This window comes from Garra rufa, unplaced genomic scaffold (genome assembly GCF_049309525.1).
Source record: "Garra rufa unplaced genomic scaffold, GarRuf1.0 hap1_unplaced_002, whole genome shotgun sequence".
Classification (NCBI taxonomy): Eukaryota; Metazoa; Chordata; class Actinopteri; order Cypriniformes; family Cyprinidae; genus Garra; species Garra rufa.
The window spans coordinates 13,088,457-13,110,230 of record NW_027394277.1 but is presented as its reverse complement, the minus strand read 5'-3'; the positions used below and the strand labels follow the sequence as shown (position 1 = coordinate 13,110,230).

Here is a 21,774-nt window from a genome sequence, read left to right as displayed (position 1 = left end):
GCTTAATTGCTTTGATTCAATTTGCAAATCAGTCACGGTAAAGGGCTGTAGACTTTATACTATGGATGTCAAGAAGAGATCAACTGATGTGATTGGAACATGCAACCGTCTGATCTGGATTCAGCCAAGCTACCGTTGTACCCCAAGACACCACAAACCTATCTGGTGTTTCCTGCTTAAGCCACCTTTTGTCATCCTGCCTTCGATAGCTCAGCTGGTAGAGCGGAGGACTGTAGATGATACATTGGCTATCCTTAGGTCGCTGGTTCGATTCCGGCTCGAAGGAGCTGGCTTTTGAATTCGGCAAGTAGATGTTTCCACGATTTCTTCAGAGATTGCAGGGCAAGATATGCAAAAGTAACACGTCAAGAGGCAGATCTGTCACAGTACACAATGACAGGAATGGTTATTACATGAGATCTCAGGCTTAATAAAAATAACAGGTCAAGATACAAATCTATCACAGTACACTGGTGATTTTCAATCCTGATCCTGGGGACCCCCTGCTCTGGGCTGTGTTTCCCAAAAGCGTTGCAATCCTTAATACAACGTAGACGCATTGAAACCAATAGAGTTGCAATCAACTTAGGCTTACGATGACTCTGGAAGACGCGGCCCTGCATTTTTGTCTGTCTCCTTTTTCTGACACACCCAGATGAGCTCATGGAGCTCTCTCCTAACTAGCTAATGATCTTAATCAGGTGTGTTTAATAAGGGAGACATACAGAGCGGTGGGATTGGAAACCACTGCAGCACACAACGACAGGACTTCTTTTCACATTAGAAGTCAACAAGAAATCACGTGACCCCCGACGTGATTTGAACACGCAACCTTCTGATCTGGAGTCAGACGCGCTACCGTTGCGCCACGAGGTCCTGAAGCCAGAGGTGATGTATTTTGCTTAACCCCCTTGACACAGAATGCAAATCAGTAAATATACGGTGCTCAAGGAACACTCTTGATGTTGGACTTTATACTCAGGAGATCAAAAACAGATCGTCTGACCTCAAGGTGATTTGGAGCCAGACACTCTACCGTTGCACTACAAGATAGCGGAAAAATTATTTAGTGTTTCATGCTAAAGCACTTTGATAAACTATGCAAATCCGCTAGTCTTTACACTCACAAAGTCAAGAACAGTTCGCTTGACCTCAACATAATTGGAACACGCAACCTCCCGATCCGGGGTCAGGCGCACTCTGTCGCGGCCACGAGGTCGAGAAAACAAGTCGGCGTTCCTTGCTTAATTGCTTTGATTCAATTTGCAAATCAGTCACGGTAAAGGGCTGTAGACTTTATACTATGGATGTCAAGAAGAGATCAACTGATGTGATTGGAACATGCAACCGTCTGATCTGGATTCAGCCAAGCTACCGTTGTACCCCAAGACACCACAAACCTATCTGGTGTTTCCTGCTTAAGCCACCTTTTGTCATCCTGCCTTCGATAGCTCAGCTGGTAGAGCGGAGGACTGTAGATGATACATTGGCTATCCTTAGGTCGCTGGTTCGATTCCGGCTCGAAGGAACTGGCTTTTGAATTCGGCACGTAGATGTTTCCACGATTTCTTCAGAGATTGCAGGGCAAGATATGCAAAAGTAACACGTCAAGAGGCAGATCTGTCACAGTACACAATGACAGGAATGGTTATTACATGAGATCTCAGGCTTAATAAAAATAACAGGTCAAGATACAAATCTATCACAGTACACTGGTGATTTTCAATCCTGATCCTGGGGACCCCCTGCTCTGGGCTGTGTTTCCCAAAAGCGTTGCAATCCTTAATACAACGTAGACGCATTGAAACCAATAGAGTTGCAATCAACTTAGGCTTACGATGACTCTGGAAGACGCTGCCCTGCATTTTTGTCTGTCTCCTTTTTCTGACACACCCAGATGAGCTCATGGAGCTCTCTCCTAACTAGCTAATGATCTTAATCAGGTGTGTTTAATAAGGGAGACATACAGAGCGGTGGGATTGGAAACCACTGCAGCACACAACGACAGGACTTCTTTTCACATTAGAAGTCAACAAGAAATCACGTGACCCCGACGTGATTTGAACACGCAACCTTCTGATCTGGAGTCAGACGCGCTACCGTTGCGCCACGAGGTCCTGAAGCCAGAGGTGATGTATTTTGCTTAACCCCCTTGACACAGAATGCAAATCAGTAAATATACGGTGCTCAAGGAACACTCTTGATGTTGGACTTTATACTCAGGAGATCAAAAACAGATCGTCTGACCTCAAGGTGATTTGGAGCCAGACACTCTACCGTTGCACTACAAGATAGCGGAAAAATTATTTAGTGTTTCATGCTAAAGCACTTTGATAAACTATGCAAATCCGCTAGTCTTTACACTCACAAAGTCAAGAACAGTTCGCTTGACCTCAACATAATTGGAACACGCAACCTCCCGATCCGGGGTCAGGCGCACTCTGTCGCGGCCACGAGGTCGAGAAAACAAGTCGGCGTTCCTTGCTTAATTGCTTTGATTCAATTTGCAAATCAGTCACGGTAAAGGGCTGTAGACTTTATACTATGGATGTCAAGAAGAGATCAACTGATGTGATTGGAACATGCAACCGTCTGATCTGGATTCAGCCAAGCTACCGTTGTACCCCAAGACACCACAAACCTATCTGGTGTTTCCTGCTTAAGCCACCTTTTGTCATCCTGCCTTCGATAGCTCAGCTGGTAGAGCGGAGGACTGTAGATGATACATTGGCTATCCTTAGGTCGCTGGTTAGATTCCGGCTCGAAGGAGCTGGCTTTTGAATTCGGCAAGTAGATGTTTCCACGATTTCTTCAGAGATTGCAGGGCAAGATATGCAAAAGTAACACGTCAAGAGGCAGATCTGTCACAGTACACAATGACAGGAATGGTTATTACATGAGATCTCAGGCTTAATAAAAATAACAGGTCAAGATACAAATCTATCACAGTACACTGGTGATTTTCAATCCTGATCCTGGGGACCCCCTGCTCTGGGCTGTGTTTCCCAAAAGCGTTGCAATCCTTAATACAACGTAGACGCATTGAAACCAATAGAGTTGCAATCAACTTAGGCTTACGATGACTCTGGAAGACGCGGCCCTGCATTTTTGTCTGTCTCCTTTTTCTGACACACCCAGATGAGCTCATGGAGCTCTCTCCTAACTAGCTAATGATCTTAATCAGGTGTGTTTAATAAGGGAGACATACAGAGCGGTGGGATTGGAAACCATTGCAGCACACAACGACAGGACTTCTTTTCACATTAGAAGTCAACAAGAAATCACGTGACCCCGACGTGATTTGAACACGCAACCTTCTGATCTGGAGTCAGACGCGCTACCGTTGCGCCACGAGGTTCTGAACCCGGAGGTGATGTATTTTGCTTAACCCCCTTGACACAGAATGCAAATCAGTAAATATACGGTGCTCAAGGAACACTCTTGATGTTGGACTTTATACTCAGGAGATCAAAAACAGATCGTCTGACCTCAAGGTGATTTGGAGCCAGACACTCTACCGTTGCACTACAAGATAGCGGAAAAATTATTTAGTGTTTCATGCTAAAGCACTTTGATAAACTATGCAAATCCGCTAGTCTTTACACTCACAAAGTCAAGAACAGTTCGCTTGACCTCAACATAGTTGGAACACGCAACCTCCCGATCCGGGGTCAGGCGCACTCTGTCGCGGCCACGAGGTCGAGAAAACAAGTCGGCGTTCCTTGCTTAATTGCTTTGATTCAATTTGCAAATCAGTCACGGCAAAGGGCTGTAGACTTTATACTATGGATGTCAAGAAGAGATCAACTGATGTGATTGGAACATGCAACCGTCTGATCTGGATTCAGCCAAGCTACCGTTGTACCCCAAGACACCACAAACCTATCTGGTGTTTCCTGCTTAAGCCACCTTTTGTCATCCTGCCTTCGATAGCTCAGCTGGTAGAGCGGAGGACTGTAGATGATACATTGGCTATCCTTAGGTCGCTGGTTAGATTCCGGCTCGAAGGAGCTGGCTTTTGAATTCGGCAAGTAGATGTTTCCACGATTTCTTCAGAGATTGCAGGGCAAGATATGCAAAAGTAACACGTCAAGAGGCAGATCTGTCACAGTACACAATGACAGGAATGGTTATTACATGAGATCTCAGGCTTAATAAAAATAACAGGTCAAGATACAAATCTATCACAGTACACTGGTGATTTTCAATCCTGATCCTGGGGACCCCCTGCTCTGGGCTGTGTTTCCCAAAAGCGTTGCAATCCTTAATACAACGTAGACGCATTGAAACCAATAGAGTTGCAATCAACTTAGGCTTACGATGACTCTGGAAGACGCGGCCCTGCATTTTTGTCTGTCTCCTTTTTCTGACACACCCAGATGAGCTCATGGAGCTCTCTCCTAACTAGCTAATGATCGTAATCAGGTGTGTTTAATAAGGGAGACATACAGAGCGGTGGGATTGGAAACCACTGCAGCACACAACGACAGGACTTCTTTTCACATTAGAAGTCAACAAGAAATCACGTGACCCCCGACGTGATTTGAACACGCAACCTTCTGATCTGGAGTCAGACGCGCTACCGTTGCGCCACGAGGTTCTGAACCCGGAGGTGATGTATTTTGCTTAACCCCCTTGACACAGAATGCAAATCAGTAAATATACGGTGCTCAAGGAACACTCTTGATGTTGGACTTTATACTCAGGAGATCAAAAACAGATCGTCTGACCTCAAGGTGATTTGGAGCCAGACACTCTACCGTTGCACTACAAGATAGCGGAAAAATTATTTAGTGTTTCATGCTAAAGCACTTTGATAAACTATGCAAATCCGCTAGTCTTTACACTCACAAAGTCAAGAACAGTTCGCTTGACCTCAACATAGTTGGAACACGCAACCTCCCGATCCGGGGTCAGGCGCACTCTGTCGCGGCCACGAGGTCGAGAAAACAAGTCGGCGTTCCTTGCTTAATTGCTTTGATTCAATTTGCAAATCAGTCACGGCAAAGGGCTGTAGACTTTATACTATGGATGTCAAGAAGAGATCAACTGATGTGATTGGAACATGCAACCGTCTGATCTGGATTCAGCCAAGCTACCGTTGTACCCCAAGACACCACAAACCTATCTGGTGTTTCCTGCTTAAGCCACCTTTTGTCATCCTGCCTTCGATAGCTCAGCTGGTAGAGCGGAGGACTGTAGATGATACATTGGCTATCCTTAGGTCGCTGGTTAGATTCCGGCTCGAAGGAGCTGGCTTTTGAATTCGGCAAGTAGATGTTTCCACGATTTCTTCAGAGATTGCAGGGCAAGATATGCAAAAGTAACACGTCAAGAGGCAGATCTGTCACAGTACACAATGACAGGAATGGTTATTACATGAGATCTCAGGCTTAATAAAAATAACAGGTCAAGATACAAATCTATCACAGTACACTGGTGATTTTCAATCCTGATCCTGGGGACCCCCTGCTCTGGGCTGTGTTTCCCAAAAGCGTTGCAATCCTTAATACAATGTAGACGCATTGAAACCAATAGAGTTGCAATCAACTTAGGCTTACGATGACTCTGGAAGACGCGGCCCTGCATTTTTGTCTGTCTCCTTTTTCTGACACACCCAGATGAGCTCATGGAGCTCTCTCCTAACTAGCTAATGATCGTAATCAGGTGTGTTTAATAAGGGAGACATACAGAGCGGTGGGATTGGAAACCACTGCAGCACACAACGACAGGACTTCTTTTCACATTAGAAGTCAACAAGAAATCACGTGACCCCCGACGTGATTTGAACACGCAACCTTCTGATCTGGAGTCAGACGCGCTACCGTTGCGCCACGAGGTCCTGAACCCGGAGGTGATGTATTTTGCTTAACCCCCTTGACACAGAATGCAAATCAGTAAATATACGGTGCTCAAGGAACACTCTTGATGTTGGACTTTATACTCAGGAGATCAAAAACAGATCGTCTGACCTCAAGGTGATTTGGAGCCAGACACTCTACCGTTGCACTACAAGATAGCGGAAAAATTATTTAGTGTTTCATGCTAAAGCACTTTGATAAACTATGCAAATCCGCTAGTCTTTACACTCACAAAGTCAAGAACAGTTCGCTTGACCTCAACATAGTTGGAACACGCAACCTCCCGATCCGGGGTCAGGCGCACTCTGTCGCGGCCACGAGGTCGAGAAAACAAGTCGGCGTTCCTTGCTTAATTGCTTTGATTCAATTTGCAAATCAGTCACGGTAAAGGGCTGTAGACTTTATACTATGGATGTCAAGAAGAGATCAACTGATGTGATTGGAACATGCAACCGTCTGATCTGGATTCAGCCAAGCTACCGTTGTACCCCAAGACACCACAAACCTATCTGGTGTTTCCTGCTTAAGCCACCTTTTGTCATCCTGCCTTCGATAGCTCAGCTGGTAGAGCGGAGGACTGTAGATGATACATTGGCTATCCTTAGGTCGCTGGTTAGATTCCGGCTCGAAGGAGCTGGCTTTTGAATTCGGCAAGTAGATGTTTCCACGATTTCTTCAGAGATTGCAGGGCAAGATATGCAAAAGTAACACGTCAAGAGGCAGATCTGTCACAGTACACAATGACAGGAATGGTTATTACATGAGATCTCAGGCTTAATAAAAATAACAGGTCAAGATACAAATCTATCACAGTACACTGGTGATTTTCAATCCTGATCCTGGGGACCCCCTGCTCTGGGCTGTGTTTCCCAAAAGCGTTGCAATCCTTAATACAACGTAGACGCATTGAAACCAATAGAGTTGCAATCAACTTAGGCTTACGATGACTCTGGAAGACGCGGCCCTGCATTTTTGTCTGTCTCCTTTTTCTGACACACCCAGATGAGCTCATGGAGCTCTCTCCTAACTAGCTAATGATCTTAATCAGGTGTGTTTAATAAGGGAGACATACAGAGCGGTGGGATTGGAAACCATTGCAGCACACAACGACAGGACTTCTTTTCACATTAGAAGTCAACAAGAAATCACGTGACCCCGACGTGATTTGAACACGCAACCTTCTGATCTGGAGTCAGACGCGCTACCGTTGCGCCACGAGGTCCTGAACCGGGAGGTGATGTATTTTGCTTAACCCCCTTGACACAGAATGCAAATCAGTAAATATACGGTGCTCAAGGAACACTCTTGATGTTGGACTTTATACTCAGGAGATCAAAAACAGATCGTCTGACCTCAAGGTGATTTGGAGCCAGACACTCTACCGTTGCACTACAAGATAGCGGAAAAATTATTTAGTGTTTCATGCTAAAGCACTTTGATAAACTATGCAAATCCGCTAGTCTTTACACTCACAAAGTCAAGAACAGTTCGCTTGACCTCAACATAATTGGAACACGCAACCTCCCGATCCGGGGTCAGGCGCACTCTGTCGCGGCCACGAGGTCGAGAAAACAAGTCGGCGTTCCTTGCTTAATTGCTTTGATTCAATTTGCAAATCAGTCACGGTAAAGGGCTGTAGACTTTATACTATGGATGTCAAGAAGAGATCAACTGATGTGATTGGAACATGCAACCGTCTGATCTGGATTCAGCCAAGCTACCGTTGTACCCCAAGACACCACAAACCTATCTGGTGTTTCCTGCTTAAGCCACCTTTTGTCATCCTGCCTTCGATAGCTCAGCTGGTAGAGCGGAGGACTGTAGATGATACATTGGCTATCCTTAGGTCGCTGGTTCGATTCCGGCTCGAAGGAGCTGGCTTTTGAATTCGGCACGTAGATGTTTCCACGATTTCTTCAGAGATTGCAGGGCAAGATATGCAAAAGTAACACGTCAAGAGGCAGATCTGTCACAGTACACAATGACAGGAATGGTTATTACATGAGATCTCAGGCTTAATAAAAATAACAGGTCAAGATACAAATCTATCACAGTACACTGGTGATTTTCAATCCTGATCCTGGGGACCCCCTGCTCTGGGCTGTGTTTCCCAAAAGCGTTGCAATCCTTAATACAACGTAGACGCATTGAAACCAATAGAGTTGCAATCAACTTAGGCTTACGATGACTCTGGAAGACGCGGCCCTGCATTTTTGTCTGTCTCCTTTTTCTGACACACCCAGATGAGCTCATGGAGCTCTCTCCTAACTAGCTAATGATCTTAATCAGGTGTGTTTAATAAGGGAGACATACAGAGCGGTGGGATTGGAAACCACTGCAGCACACAACGACAGGACTTCTTTTCACATTAGAAGTCAACAAGAAATCACGTGACCCCGACGTGATTTGAACACGCTACCTTCTGATCTGGAGTCAGACGCGCTACCGTTGCGCCACGAGGTCCTGAACCCAGAGGTGATGTATTTTGCTTAACCCCCTTGACACAGAATGCAAATCAGTAAATATACGGTGCTCAAGGAACACTCTTGATGTTGGACTTTATACTCAGGAGATCAAAAACAGATCGTCTGACCTCAAGGTGATTTGGAGCCAGACACTCTACCGTTGCACTACAAGATAGCGGAAAAATTATTTAGTGTTTCATGCTAAAGCACTTTGATAAACTATGCAAATCCGCTAGTCTTTACACTCACAAAGTCAAGAACAGTTCGCTTGACCTCAACATAGTTGGAACACGCAACCTCCCGATCCGGGGTCAGGCGCACTCTGTCGCGGCCACGAGGTCGAGAAAACAAGTCGGCGTTCCTTGCTTAATTGCTTTGATTCAATTTGCAAATCAGTCACGGCAAAGGGCTGTAGACTTTATACTATGGATGTCAAGAAGAGATCAACTGATGTGATTGGAACATGCAACCGTCTGATCTGGATTCAGCCAAGCTACCGTTGTACCCCAAGACACCACAAACCTATCTGGTGTTTCCTGCTTAAGCCACCTTTTGTCATCCTGCCTTCGATAGCTCAGCTGGTAGAGCGGAGGACTGTAGATGATACATTGGCTATCCTTAGGTCGCTGGTTAGATTCCGGCTCGAAGGAGCTGGCTTTTGAATTCGGCAAGTAGATGTTTCCACGATTTCTTCAGAGATTGCAGGGCAAGATATGCAAAAGTAACACGTCAAGAGGCAGATCTGTCACAGTACACAATGACAGGAATGGTTATTACATGAGATCTCAGGCTTAATAAAAATAACAGGTCAAGATACAAATCTATCACAGTACACTGGTGATTTTCAATCCTGATCCTGGGGACCCCCTGCTCTGGGCTGTGTTTCCCAAAAGCGTTGCAATCCTTAATACAACGTAGACGCATTGAAACCAATAGAGTTGCAATCAACTTAGGCTTACGATGACTCTGGAAGACGCGGCCCTGCATTTTTGTCTGTCTCCTTTTTCTGACACACCCAGATGAGCTCATGGAGCTCTCTCCTAACTAGCTAATGATCTTAATCAGGTGTGTTTAATAAGGGAGACATACAGAGCGGTGGGATTGGAAACCATTGCAGCACACAACGACAGGACTTCTTTTCACATTAGAAGTCAACAAGAAATCACGTGACCCCGACGTGATTTGAACACGCAACCTTCTGATCTGGAGTCAGACGCGCTACCGTTGCGCCACGAGGTCCTGAACCGGGAGGTGATGTATTTTGCTTAACCCCCTTGACACAGAATGCAAATCAGTAAATATACGGTGCTCAAGGAACACTCTTGATGTTGGACTTTATACTCAGGAGATCAAAAACAGATCGTCTGACCTCAAGGTGATTTGGAGCCAGACACTCTACCGTTGCACTACAAGATAGCGGAAAAATTATTTAGTGTTTCATGCTAAAGCACTTTGATAAACTATGCAAATCCGCTAGTCTTTACACTCACAAAGTCAAGAACAGTTCGCTTGACCTCAACATAATTGGAACACGCAACCTCCCGATCCGGGGTCAGGCGCACTCTGTCGCGGCCACGAGGTCGAGAAAACAAGTCGGCGTTCCTTTAGAGCTGGGCGGTATGACCAAAAATTTATATCACGGTATTTTTCAAAATTATACGGTATCACAGTATATGACGGTATTTTTTTTTTTTCATGCTTACTAGGTGTTAACCACATTTCCTAATAAATTAGAGAATAATTACTGCAGTATATTGGCTTACATTGACCGGACTAATATTAACCCAGGTTTAATTGGTCTCACAAAATGCTGCTGTTCACAAAGAAGTGACAGTGGCACTCATAATTGTAATGAGGTGAAGAAATCAGAATTCATGATTTGCAGTCAAAATACACAACACTTTATTGTGCATTCTTCACAAGTTCACATTTACAAGTCTACGCGTTTCTCTTCCAGCAGGAGGCGCTGTCAGAATGGTAGTATACAAAGTAGCGCAACAAATGATTTTGAAACGTGCAGCGCTCATATTTATTCAATGGATAGCCTTTTGAAGTTTCATCGCAATTCTTGTCTTTCAGTCCCCACATTTTAGACCACCTGAAATCATAATTATGACTTTCATAACCCCCTAATAACACTGCAGTCATCAATGAAAATTAAGAGCTTTATTTAAGACTTTCAAAAACAAACCTTACACAAAATACGTTTCTTTTTTATTTTTTTCCCCACCATGTTCGGGGCACAAGAAAAATATTAAGGGACTAAATTAATATCAGCATATGAAGTATAATCGTCTCTCATTGTCTGAAAGAATGCACATCAGATGCTGAAAGTCAGTTTTTACTTTCACTTTAACATATTGATCAGTTTCCACGTTGCTTGTGTGATATCCATTGGCTTTAAAACATAAATATTAATAAAAATACAGTATATAGAAAAGACATATTAAAATTTAAAATATTGCGACGTAACACCAACGTAAAGCCATTGTTTTTCTCTCACTGAAAGCTACTGTCTGCGCACAATGCGCCGATCTCTGCTCTCATCTCTGCAGACACACCCCCTCTTGAAATTTCGGCATTACAAGTTTTGCAAATCGCTAACCCTGGGTCTTTCTCAGATATACTGAAATACGTCCACACCTCAGATGTGTTGCTTCAGACAAGCACGTGCAAGCTGCGGTTTCTGTTTGCGTCAACATACGTGTTCCCAGCGCTTTGTACGCACACACTCACCGGTATTGGGGTATATGAAAAATGAATATCATTAAAAAAAAAAACACCGGTATTCGGTATGAAAAGGTATACCGCCCAGCCCTACGTTCCTTGCTTAATTGCTTTGATTCAATTTGCAAATCAGTCACGGTAAAGGGCTGTAGACTTTATACTATGGATGTCAAGAAGAGATCAACTGATGTGATTGGAACATGCAACCGTCTGATCTGGATTCAGCCAAGCTACCGTTGTACCCCAAGACACCACAAACCTATCTGGTGTTTCCTGCTTAAGCCACCTTTTGTCATCCTGCCTTCGATAGCTCAGCTGGTAGAGCGGAGGACTGTAGATGATACATTGGCTATCCTTAGGTCGCTGGTTCGATTCCGGCTCGAAGGAGCTGGCTTTTGAATTCGGCACGTAGATGTTTCCACGATTTCTTCAGAGATTGCAGGGCAAGATATGCAAAAGTAACACGTCAAGAGGCAGATCTGTCACAGTACACAATGACAGGAATGGTTATTACATGAGATCTCAGGCTTAATAAAAATAACAGGTCAAGATACAAATCTATCACAGTACACTGGTGATTTTCAATCCTGATCCTGGGGACCCCCTGCTCTGGGCTGTGTTTCCCAAAAGCGTTGCAATCCTTAATACAACGTAGACGCATTGAAACCAATAGAGTTGCAATCAACTTAGGCTTACGATGACTCTGGAAGACGCGGCCCTGCATTTTTGTCTGTCTCCTTTTTCTGACACACCCAGATGAGCTCATGGAGCTCTCTCCTAACTAGCTAATGATCTTAATCAGGTGTGTTTAATAAGGGAGACATACAGAGCGGTGGGATTGGAAACCACTGCAGCACACAACGACAGGACTTCTTTTCACATTAGAAGTCAACAAGAAATCACGTGAACCCGACGTGATTTGAACACGCAACCTTCTGATCTGGAGTCAGACGCGCTACCGTTGCGCCACGAGGTCCTGAACCCAGAGGTGATGTATTTTGCTTAACCCCCTTGACACAGAATGCAAATCAGTAAATATACGGTGCTCAAGGAACACTCTTGATGTTGGACTTTATACTCAGGAGATCAAAAACAGATCGTCTGACCTCAAGGTGATTTGGAGCCAGACACTCTACCGTTGCACTACAAGATAGCGGAAAAATTATTTAGTGTTTCATGCTAAAGCACTTTGATAAACTATGCAAATCCGCTAGTCTTTACACTCACAAAGTCAAGAACAGTTCGCTTGACCTCAACATAATTGGAACACGCAACCTCCCGATCCGGGGTCAGGCGCACTCTGTCGCGGCCACGAGGTCGAGAAAACAAGTCGGCGTTCCTTGCTTAATTGCTTTGATTCAATTTGCAAATCAGTCACGGTAAAGGGCTGTAGACTTTATACTATGGATGTCAAGAAGAGATCAACTGATGTGATTGGAACATGCAACCGTCTGATCTGGATTCAGCCAAGCTACCGTTGTACCCCAAGACACCACAAACCTATCTGGTGTTTCCTGCTTAAGCCACCTTTTGTCATCCTGCCTTCGATAGCTCAGCTGGTAGAGCGGAGGACTGTAGATGATACACTGGCTATCCTTAGGTCGCTGGTTCGATTCCGGCTCGAAGGAGCTGGCTTTTGAATTCGGCACGTAGATGTTTCCACGATTTCTTCAGAGATTGCAGGGCAAGATATGCAAAAGTAACACGTCAAGAGGCAGATCTGTCACAGTACACAATGACAGGAATGGTTATTACATGAGATCTCAGGCTTAATAAAAATAACAGGTCAAGATACAAATCTATCACAGTACACTGGTGATTTTCAATCCTGATCCTGGGGACCCCCTGCTCTGGGCTGTGTTTCCCAAAAGCGTTGCAATCCTTAATACAACGTAGACGCATTGAAACCAATAGAGTTGCAGTCAACTTAGGCTTACGATGACTCTGGAAGACGCGGCCCTGCATTTTTGTCTGTCTCCTTTTTCTGACACACCCAGATGAGCTCATGGAGCTCTCTCCTAACTAGCTAATGATCGTAATCAGGTGTGTTTAATAAGGGAGACATACAGAGCGGTGGGATTGGAAACCACTGCAGCACACAACGACAGGACTTCTTTTCACATTAGAAGTCAACAAGAAATCACGTGACCCCGACGTGATTTGAACACGCAACCTTCTGATCTGGAGTCAGACGCGCTACCGTTGCGCCACGAGGTCCTGAACCCAGAGGTGATGTATTTTGCTTAACCCCCTTGACACAGAATGCAAATCAGTAAATATACGGTGCTCAAGGAACACTCTTGATGTTGGACTTTATACTCAGGAGATCAAAAACAGATCGTCTGACCTCAAGGTGATTTGGAGCCAGACACTCTACCGTTGCACTACAAGATAGCGGAAAAATTATTTAGTGTTTCATGCTAAAGCACTTTGATAAACTATGCAAATCCGCTAGTCTTTACACTCACAAAGTCAAGAACAGTTCGCTTGACCTCAACATAATTGGAACACGCAACCTCCCGATCCGGGGTCAGGCGCACTCTGTCGCGGCCACGAGGTCGAGAAAACAAGTCGGCGTTCCTTGCTTAATTGTTTTGATTCAATTTGCAAATCAGTCACGGTAAAGGGCTGTAGACTTTATACTATGGATGTCAAGAAGAGATCAACTGATGTGATTGGAACATGCAACCGTCTGATCTGGATTCAGCCAAGCTACCGTTGTACCCCAAGACACCACAAACCTATCTGGTGTTTCCTGCTTAAGCCACCTTTTGTCATCCTGCCTTCGATAGCTCAGCTGGTAGAGCGGAGGACTGTAGATGTTACATTGGCTATCCTTAGGTCGCTGGTTCGATTCCGGCTCGAAGGAGCTGGTTTTTGAATTCGGCAAGTAGATGTTTCCACGATTTCTTCAGAGATTGCAGGGCAAGATATGCAAAAGTAACACGTCAAGAGGCAGATCTGTCACAGTACACAATGACAGGAATGGTTATTACATGAGATCTCAGGCTTAATAAAAATAACAGGTCAAGATACAAATCTATCACAGTACACTGGTGATTTTCAATCCTGATCCTGGGGACCCCCTGCTCTGGGCGGTGTTTCCCAAAAGCGTTGCAATCCTTAATACAACGTAGACGCATTGAAACCAATAGAGTTGCAATCAACTTAGGCTTACGATGACTCTGGAAGACGCGGCCCTGCATTTTTGTCTGTCTCCTTTTTCTGACACACCCAGATGAGCTCATGGAGCTCTCTCCTAACTAGCTAATGATCGTAATCAGGTGTGTTTAATAAGGGAGACATACAGAGCGGTGGGATTGGAAACCACTGCAGCACACAACGACAGGACTTCTTTTCACATTAGAAGTCAACAAGAAATCACGTGACCCCGACGTGATTTGAACACGCAACCTTCTGATCTGGAGTCAGACGCGCTACCGTTGCGCCACGAGGTCCTGAACCCAGAGGTGATGTATTTTGCTTAACCCCCTTGACACAGAATGCAAATCAGTAAATATACGGTGCTCAAGGAACACTCTTGATGTTGGACTTTATACTCAGGAGATCAAAAACAGATCGTCTGACCTCAAGGTGATTTGGAGCCAGACACTCTACCGTTGCACTACAAGATAGCGGAAAAATTATTTAGTGTTTCATGCTAAAGCACTTTGATAAACTATGCAAATCCGCTAGTCTTTACACTCACAAAGTCAAGAACAGTTCGCTTGACCTCAACATAATTGGAACACGCAACCTCCCGATCCGGGGTCAGGCGCACTCTGTCGCGGCCACGAGGTCGAGAAAACAAGTCGGCGTTCCTTGCTTAATTGTTTTGATTCAATTTGCAAATCAGTCACGGTAAAGGGCTGTAGACTTTATACTATGGATGTCAAGAAGAGATCAACTGATGTGATTGGAACATGCAACCGTCTGATCTGGATTCAGCCAAGCTACCGTTGTACCCCAAGACACCACAAACCTATCTGGTGTTTCCTGCTTAAGCCACCTTTTGTCATCCTGCCTTCGATAGCTCAGCTGGTAGAGCGGAGGACTGTAGATGTTACATTGGCTATCCTTAGGTCGCTGGTTCGATTCCGGCTCGAAGGAGCTGGTTTTTGAATTCGGCAAGTAGATGTTTCCACGATTTCTTCAGAGATTGCAGGGCAAGATATGCAAAAGTAACACGTCAAGAGGCAGATCTGTCACAGTACACAATGACAGGAATGGTTATTACATGAGATCTCAGGCTTAATAAAAATAACAGGTCAAGATACAAATCTATCACAGTACACTGGTGATTGATTTTCAATCCTGATCCTGGGGACCCCCTGCTCTGGGCTGTGTTTCCCAAAAGCGTTGCAATCCTTAATACAACGTAGACGCATTGAAACCAATAGAGTTGCAATTAACTTAGGCTTACGATGACTCTGGAAGACGCGGCCTTGCATTTTTGTCTGTCTCCTTTTTCTGACACACCCAGATGAGCTCATGGAGCTCTCTCCTAACTAGCTAATGATCTTAATCAGGTGTGTTTAATAAGGGAGACATACAGAGCGGTGGGATTGGAAACCACTGCAGCACACAACGACAGGACTTCTTTTCACATTAGAAGTCAACAAGAAAACACGTGACCCCCGACGTGATTTGAACACGCAACCTTCTGATCTGGAGTCAGACGCGCTACCGTTGCGCCACGAGGTCCTGAACCCAGAGGTGATGTATTTTGCTTAACCCCCTTGACACAGAATGCAAATCAGTAAATATACGGTGCTCAAGGAACACTCTTGATGTTGGACTTTATACTCAGGAGATCAAAAACAGATCGTCTGACCTCAAGGTGATTTGGAGCCAGACACTCTACCGTTGCACTACAAGATAGCGGAAAAATTATTTAGTGTTTCATGCTAAAGCACTTTGATAAACTATGCAAATCCGCTAGTCTTTACACTCACAAAGTCAAGAACAGTTCGCTTGACCTCAACATAATTGGAACACGCAACCTCCCGATCCGGGGTCAGGCGCACTCTGTCGCGGCCACGAGGTCGAGAAAACAAGTCAGCGTTCCTTTAGAGCTGGGCGGTATGACCAAAAATTTATATCACGGTATTTTTCAAAATTATACGGTATCACAATATATGACGGTATTTTTTTTTTTCATGCTTACTAGGTGTTAACCACATTTCCTAATAAATTAGAGAATAATTACTGCAGTATATTGGCTTACATTGACCGGACTAGTATTAACCCAGGTTTAATTGGTCTCACAAAATGCTGCTGTTCACAAAGAAGTGACAGTGGCACTCATAATTGTAATGAGGTGAAGAAATCAGAATTCATGATTTGCAGTCAAAATACACAACACTTTATTGTGCATTCTTCACAAGTTCACATTTACAAGTCTACGCGTTTCTCTTCCAGCAGGAGGCGCTGTCAGAATGGTAGTATACAAAGTAGCGCAACAAATGATTTTGAAACGTGCAGCGCTCATATTTATTCAATGGATAGCCTTTTGAAGTTTCATCGCAATTCTTGTCTTTCAGTCCCCACATTTTAGACCACCTGAAATCATAATTATGACTTTCATAACCCCCTAATAACACTGCAGTCATCAATGAAAATTAAGAGCTTTATTTAAGACTTTCAAAAACAAACCTTACACAAAATACGTTTCTTTTTTATTTTTTTCCCCACCATGTTCGGGGCACAAGAAAAATATTAAGGGACTAAATTAATATCAGCATATGAAGTATAATCGTCTCTCATTGTCTGAAAGAATGCACATCAGATGCTGAAAGTCAGTTTTTACTTTCACTTTAACATATTGATCAGTTTCCACGTTGCTTGTGTGATATCCATTGGCTTTAAAACATAAATATTAATAAAAATACAGTATATAGAAAAGACATATTAAAATTTAAAATATTGCGACGTAACACCAACGTAAAGCCATTGTTTTTCTCTCACTGAAAGCTACTGTCTGCGCACAATGCGCCGATCTCTGCTCTCATCTCTGCAGACACACCCCCTCTTGAAATTTCGGCATTACAAGTTTTGCAAATCGCTAACCCTGGGTCTTTCTCAGATATACTGAAATACGTCCACACCTCAGATGTGTTGCTTCAGACAAGCACGTGCAAGCTGCGGTTTCTGTTTGCGTCAACATACGTGTTCCCAGCGCTTTGTACGCACACACTCACCGGTATTGGGGTATATGAAAAATGAATATCATTAAAAAAAAAAACACCGGTATTCGGTATGAAAAGGTATACCGCCCAGCCCTACGTTCCTTGCTTAATTGCTTTGATTCAATTTGCAAATCAGTCACGGTAAAGGGCTGTAGACTTTATACTATGGATGTCAAGAAGAGATCAACTGATGTGATTGGAACATGCAACCGTCTGATCTGGATTCAGCCAAGCTACCGTTGTACCCCAAGACACCACAAACCTATCTGGTGTTTCCTGCTTAAGCCACCTTTTGTCATCCTGCCTTCGATAGCTCAGCTGGTAGAGCGGAGGACTGTAGATGATACATTGGCTATCCTTAGGTCGCTGGTTCGATTCCGGCTCGAAGGAGCTGGCTTTTGAATTCGGCACGTAGATGTTTCCACGATTTCTTCAGAGATTGCAGGGCAAGATATGCAAAAGTAACACGTCAAGAGGCAGATCTGTCACAGTACACAATGACAGGAATGGTTATTACATGAGATCTCAGGCTTAATAAAAATAACAGGTCAAGATACAAATCTATCACAGTACACTGGTGATTTTCAATCCTGATCCTGGGGACCCCCTGCTCTGGGCTGTGTTTCCCAAAAGCGTTGCAATCCTTAATACAACGTAGACGCATTGAAACCAATAGAGTTGCAGTCAACTTAAGCTTACGATGACTCTGGAAGACGCGGCCCTGCATTTTTGTCTGTCTCCTTTTTCTGACACACCCAGATGAGCTCATGGAGCTCTCTCCTAACTAGCTAATGATCGTAATCAGGTGTGTTTAATAAGGGAGACATACAGAGCGGTGGGATTGGAAACCACTGCAGCACACAACGACAGGACTTCTTTTCACATTAGAAGTCAACAAGAAATCACGTGACCCCGACGTGATTTGAACACGCAACCTTCTGATCTGGAGTCAGACGCGCTACCGTTGCGCCACGAGGTCCTGAACCCAGAGGTGATGTATTTTGCTTAACCCCCTTGACACAGAATGCAAATCAGTAAATATACGGTGCTCAAGGAACACTCTTGATGTTGGACTTTATACTCAGGAGATCAAAAACAGATCGTCTGACCTCAAGGTGATTTGGAGCCAGACACTCTACCGTTGCACTACAAGATAGCGGAAAAATTATTTAGTGTTTCATGCTAAAGCACTTTGATAAACTATGCAAATCCGCTAGTCTTTACACTCACAAAGTCAAGAACAGTTCGCTTGACCTCAACATAATTGGAACACGCAACCTCCCGATCCGGGGTCAGGCGCACTCTGTCGCGGCCACGAGGTCGAGAAAACAAGTCGGCGTTCCTTGCTTAATTGTTTTGATTCAATTTGCAAATCAGTCACGGTAAAGGGCTGTAGACTTTATACTATGGATGTCAAGAAGAGATCAACTGATGTGATTGGAACATGCAACCGTCTGATCTGGATTCAGCCAAGCTACCGTTGTACCCCAAGACACCACAAACCTATCTGGTGTTTCCTGCTTAAGCCACCTTTTGTCATCCTGCCTTCGATAGCTCAGCTGGTAGAGCGGAGGACTGTAGATGTTACATTGGCTATCCTTAGGTCGCTGGTTCGATTCCGGCTCGAAGGAGCTGGTTTTTGAATTCGGCAAGTAGATGTTTCCACGATTTCTTCAGAGATTGCAGGGCAAGATATGCAAAAGTAACACGTCAAGAGGCAGATCTGTCACAGTACACAATGACAGGAATGGTTATTACATGAGATCTCAGGCTTAATAAAAATAACAGGTCAAGATACAAATCTATCACAGTACACTGGTGATTTTCAATCCTGATCCTGGGGACCCCCTGCTCTGGGCGGTGTTTCCCAAAAGCGTTGCAATCCTTAATACAACGTAGACGCATTGAAACCAATAGAGTTGCAATCAACTTAGGCTTACGATGACTCTGGAAGACGCGGCCCTGCATTTTTGTCTGTCTCCTTTTTCTGACACACCCAGATGAGCTCATGGAGCTCTCTCCTAACTAGCTAATGATCGTAATCAGGTGTGTTTAATAAGGGAGACATACAGAGCGGTGGGATTGGAAACCACTGCAGCACACAACGACAGGACTTCTTTTCACATTAGAAGTCAACAAGAAATCACGTGACCCCGACGTGATTTGAACACGCAACCTTCTGATCTGGAGTCAGACGCGCTACCGTTGCGCCACGAGGTCCTGAACCCAGAGGTGATGTATTTTGCTTAACCCCCTTGACACAGAATGCAAATCAGTAAATATACGGTGCTCAAGGAACACTCTTGATGTTGGACTTTATACTCAGGAGATCAAAAACAGATCGTCTGACCTCAAGGTGATTTGGAGCCAGACACTCTACCGTTGCACTACAAGATAGCGGAAAAATTATTTAGTGTTTCATGCTAAAGCACTTTGATAAACTATGCAAATCCGCTAGTCTTTACACTCACAAAGTCAAGAACAGTTCGCTTGACCTCAACATAATTGGAACACGCAACCTCCCGATCCGGGGTCAGGCGCACTCTGTCGCGGCCACGAGGTCGAGAAAACAAGTCGGCGTTCCTTGCTTAATTGTTTTGATTCAATTTGCAAATCAGTCACGGTAAAGGGCTGTAGACTTTATACTATGGATGTCAAGAAGAGATCAACTGATGTGATTGGAACATGCAACCGTCTGATCTGGATTCAGCCAAGCTACCGTTGTACCCCAAGACACCACAAACCTATCTGGTGTTTCCTGCTTAAGCCACCTTTTGTCATCCTGCCTTCGATAGCTCAGCTGGTAGAGCGGAGGACTGTAGATGTTACATTGGCTATCCTTAGGTCGCTGGTTCGATTCCGGCTCGAAGGAGCTGGTTTTTGAATTCGGCAAGTAGATGTTTCCACGATTTCTTCAGAGATTGCAGGGCAAGATATGCAAAAGTAACACGTCAAGAGGCAGATCTGTCACAGTACACAATGACAGGAATGGTTATTACATGAGATCTCAGGCTTAATAAAAATAACAGGTCAAGATACAAATCTATCACAGTACACTGGTGATTGATTTTCAATCCTGATCCTGGGGACCCCCTGCTCTGGGCTGTGTTTCCCAAAAGCGTTGCAATCCTTAATACAACGTAGACGCATTGAAACCAATAGAGTTGCAATTAACTTAGGCTTACGATGACTCTGGAAGACGCGGCCTTGCATTTTTGTCTGTCTCCTTTTTCTGACACACCCAGATGAGCTCATGGAGCTCTCTCCTAACTAGCTAATGATCTTAATCAGGTGTGTTTAATAAGGGAGACATACAGAGCGGTGGGATTGGAAACCACTGCAGCACACAACGACAGGACTTCTTTTCACATTAGAAGTCAACAAGAAAACACGTGACCCCGACGTGATTTGAACACGCAAACTTCTGATCTGGAGTCAGACGCGCTAACCGTGCGCCATGAGGTCCTGAACCCAGAGGTGATGTATTTTGCTTAACCCCCTTGACACAGAATGCAAATCAGTAAATATACGGTGCTCAAGGAACACTCTTGATGTTGGACTTTATACTCAGGAGATCAAAAACAGATCGTCTGACCTCAAGGTGATTTGGAGCCAGACACTCTACCGTTGCACTACAAGATAGCGGAAAAATTATTTAGTGCTTCATGCTTAAGCACTTTGATAAACTATGCAAATCAGCTAGTCTTTAAACTCACAAAGTCAAGAACAGATCGCTTGACCTCAACATAATTGGAACACGCAACCTCCCGATCCGGGGTCAGGCGCACTCTGTCGCGGCCACGAGGTCGAGAAAACAAGTCGGCATTCCTTGCTTAATTGCTTTGATTCAATTTGCAAATCAGTCACGGTAAAGGGCTGTAGACTTTATACTATGGATGTCAAGAAGAGATCAGCTGATGTGATTGGAACATGCAACCGTCTGATCTGGATTCAGCCAAGCTACCGTTGTACCCCAAGACACCACAAACCTATCTGGTGTTTCCTGCTTAAGCCACCTTTTGTCATCCTGCCTTCGATAGCTCAGCTGGTAGAGCGGAGGACTGTAGATGATACGTTGACTATCCTTAGGTCGCTGGTTCGATTCCAGCTCGAAGGAGCTGGCTTTTGAATTCGGCACGTAGATGTTTCCACGATTTCTTCAGAGATTGCAGGGCAAGATATGCAAAAGTAACACGTCAAGAGGCAGATCTGTCACAGTACACAATGACAGGAATGGTTATTACATGAGATCTCAGGCTTAATAAAAATAACAGGTCAGATACAAATCTATCACAGTACACTGGTGATTTTCAGTCCTGATCCTGGGGACCCCTGCTCTGGGCTGTGTTTCCCAAAAGCGTTGCAATCCTTAATACAACGTAGACGCATTGAAACCAATAGAGTTGCAATCAACTTAGGCTTACGATGACTCTGGAAGACGGGCCCCGCATTTTGTCTGTCTCCTTTTTCTGACACACCCAGATGAGCTCATGGAGCTCTCTCCTAACTAGCTAATGATCTTAATCAGGTGTG

At 44.4% G+C, this 21,774-nt stretch overlaps 1 protein-coding gene and 25 non-coding genes across 26 annotated transcripts in view; 11 read left to right on the top strand and 15 right to left on the bottom strand.

Moving 5' to 3' along the window:
• Positions 1 to 21,774, bottom strand: part of LOC141305375 (uncharacterized) — a 566,500-nt gene that overhangs the window by 543,002 nt on the left and 1,724 nt on the right. The window lies entirely within an intron of this gene.
• On the top strand, positions 200 to 286 carry trnay-gua (transfer RNA tyrosine (anticodon GUA)). Its single transcript is given in 2 exon segments — positions 200 to 236; positions 251 to 286. It is a non-coding gene; the product is annotated as a tRNA-Tyr (tRNA).
• Positions 804 to 876, bottom strand: trnaw-cca (transfer RNA tryptophan (anticodon CCA)). The gene has a single exon. It is a non-coding gene; the product is annotated as a tRNA-Trp (tRNA).
• On the top strand, positions 1,442 to 1,528 carry trnay-gua (transfer RNA tyrosine (anticodon GUA)). The gene is given in 2 exon segments: positions 1,442 to 1,478; positions 1,493 to 1,528. It is a non-coding gene; the product is annotated as a tRNA-Tyr (tRNA).
• On the bottom strand, positions 2,046 to 2,117 carry trnaw-cca (transfer RNA tryptophan (anticodon CCA)). Its single transcript has one exon. It is a non-coding gene; the product is annotated as a tRNA-Trp (tRNA).
• On the bottom strand, positions 3,287 to 3,358 carry trnaw-cca (transfer RNA tryptophan (anticodon CCA)). Its single transcript has one exon. It is a non-coding gene; the product is annotated as a tRNA-Trp (tRNA).
• trnaw-cca (transfer RNA tryptophan (anticodon CCA)) lies at positions 4,528 to 4,600 on the bottom strand. The gene has a single exon. It is a non-coding gene; the product is annotated as a tRNA-Trp (tRNA).
• On the bottom strand, positions 5,770 to 5,842 carry trnaw-cca (transfer RNA tryptophan (anticodon CCA)). Its single transcript has one exon. It is a non-coding gene; the product is annotated as a tRNA-Trp (tRNA).
• Positions 7,012 to 7,083, bottom strand: trnaw-cca (transfer RNA tryptophan (anticodon CCA)). Its single transcript has one exon. It is a non-coding gene; the product is annotated as a tRNA-Trp (tRNA).
• Positions 7,649 to 7,735, top strand: trnay-gua (transfer RNA tyrosine (anticodon GUA)). Its single transcript is given in 2 exon segments — positions 7,649 to 7,685; positions 7,700 to 7,735. It is a non-coding gene; the product is annotated as a tRNA-Tyr (tRNA).
• On the bottom strand, positions 8,253 to 8,324 carry trnaw-cca (transfer RNA tryptophan (anticodon CCA)). Its single transcript has one exon. It is a non-coding gene; the product is annotated as a tRNA-Trp (tRNA).
• trnaw-cca (transfer RNA tryptophan (anticodon CCA)) lies at positions 9,494 to 9,565 on the bottom strand. The gene has a single exon. It is a non-coding gene; the product is annotated as a tRNA-Trp (tRNA).
• trnay-gua (transfer RNA tyrosine (anticodon GUA)) lies at positions 11,354 to 11,440 on the top strand. The gene is given in 2 exon segments: positions 11,354 to 11,390; positions 11,405 to 11,440. It is a non-coding gene; the product is annotated as a tRNA-Tyr (tRNA).
• trnaw-cca (transfer RNA tryptophan (anticodon CCA)) lies at positions 11,958 to 12,030 on the bottom strand. The gene has a single exon. It is a non-coding gene; the product is annotated as a tRNA-Trp (tRNA).
• trnay-gua (transfer RNA tyrosine (anticodon GUA)) lies at positions 12,595 to 12,681 on the top strand. The gene is given in 2 exon segments: positions 12,595 to 12,631; positions 12,646 to 12,681. It is a non-coding gene; the product is annotated as a tRNA-Tyr (tRNA).
• On the bottom strand, positions 13,199 to 13,270 carry trnaw-cca (transfer RNA tryptophan (anticodon CCA)). Its single transcript has one exon. It is a non-coding gene; the product is annotated as a tRNA-Trp (tRNA).
• trnay-gua (transfer RNA tyrosine (anticodon GUA)) lies at positions 13,836 to 13,922 on the top strand. Its single transcript is given in 2 exon segments — positions 13,836 to 13,872; positions 13,887 to 13,922. It is a non-coding gene; the product is annotated as a tRNA-Tyr (tRNA).
• trnaw-cca (transfer RNA tryptophan (anticodon CCA)) lies at positions 14,440 to 14,511 on the bottom strand. Its single transcript has one exon. It is a non-coding gene; the product is annotated as a tRNA-Trp (tRNA).
• Positions 15,077 to 15,163, top strand: trnay-gua (transfer RNA tyrosine (anticodon GUA)). The gene is given in 2 exon segments: positions 15,077 to 15,113; positions 15,128 to 15,163. It is a non-coding gene; the product is annotated as a tRNA-Tyr (tRNA).
• trnaw-cca (transfer RNA tryptophan (anticodon CCA)) lies at positions 15,685 to 15,757 on the bottom strand. The gene has a single exon. It is a non-coding gene; the product is annotated as a tRNA-Trp (tRNA).
• Positions 17,545 to 17,631, top strand: trnay-gua (transfer RNA tyrosine (anticodon GUA)). Its single transcript is given in 2 exon segments — positions 17,545 to 17,581; positions 17,596 to 17,631. It is a non-coding gene; the product is annotated as a tRNA-Tyr (tRNA).
• trnaw-cca (transfer RNA tryptophan (anticodon CCA)) lies at positions 18,149 to 18,220 on the bottom strand. Its single transcript has one exon. It is a non-coding gene; the product is annotated as a tRNA-Trp (tRNA).
• Positions 18,786 to 18,872, top strand: trnay-gua (transfer RNA tyrosine (anticodon GUA)). Its single transcript is given in 2 exon segments — positions 18,786 to 18,822; positions 18,837 to 18,872. It is a non-coding gene; the product is annotated as a tRNA-Tyr (tRNA).
• On the bottom strand, positions 19,390 to 19,461 carry trnaw-cca (transfer RNA tryptophan (anticodon CCA)). Its single transcript has one exon. It is a non-coding gene; the product is annotated as a tRNA-Trp (tRNA).
• Positions 20,027 to 20,113, top strand: trnay-gua (transfer RNA tyrosine (anticodon GUA)). Its single transcript is given in 2 exon segments — positions 20,027 to 20,063; positions 20,078 to 20,113. It is a non-coding gene; the product is annotated as a tRNA-Tyr (tRNA).
• Positions 21,272 to 21,358, top strand: trnay-gua (transfer RNA tyrosine (anticodon GUA)). Its single transcript is given in 2 exon segments — positions 21,272 to 21,308; positions 21,323 to 21,358. It is a non-coding gene; the product is annotated as a tRNA-Tyr (tRNA).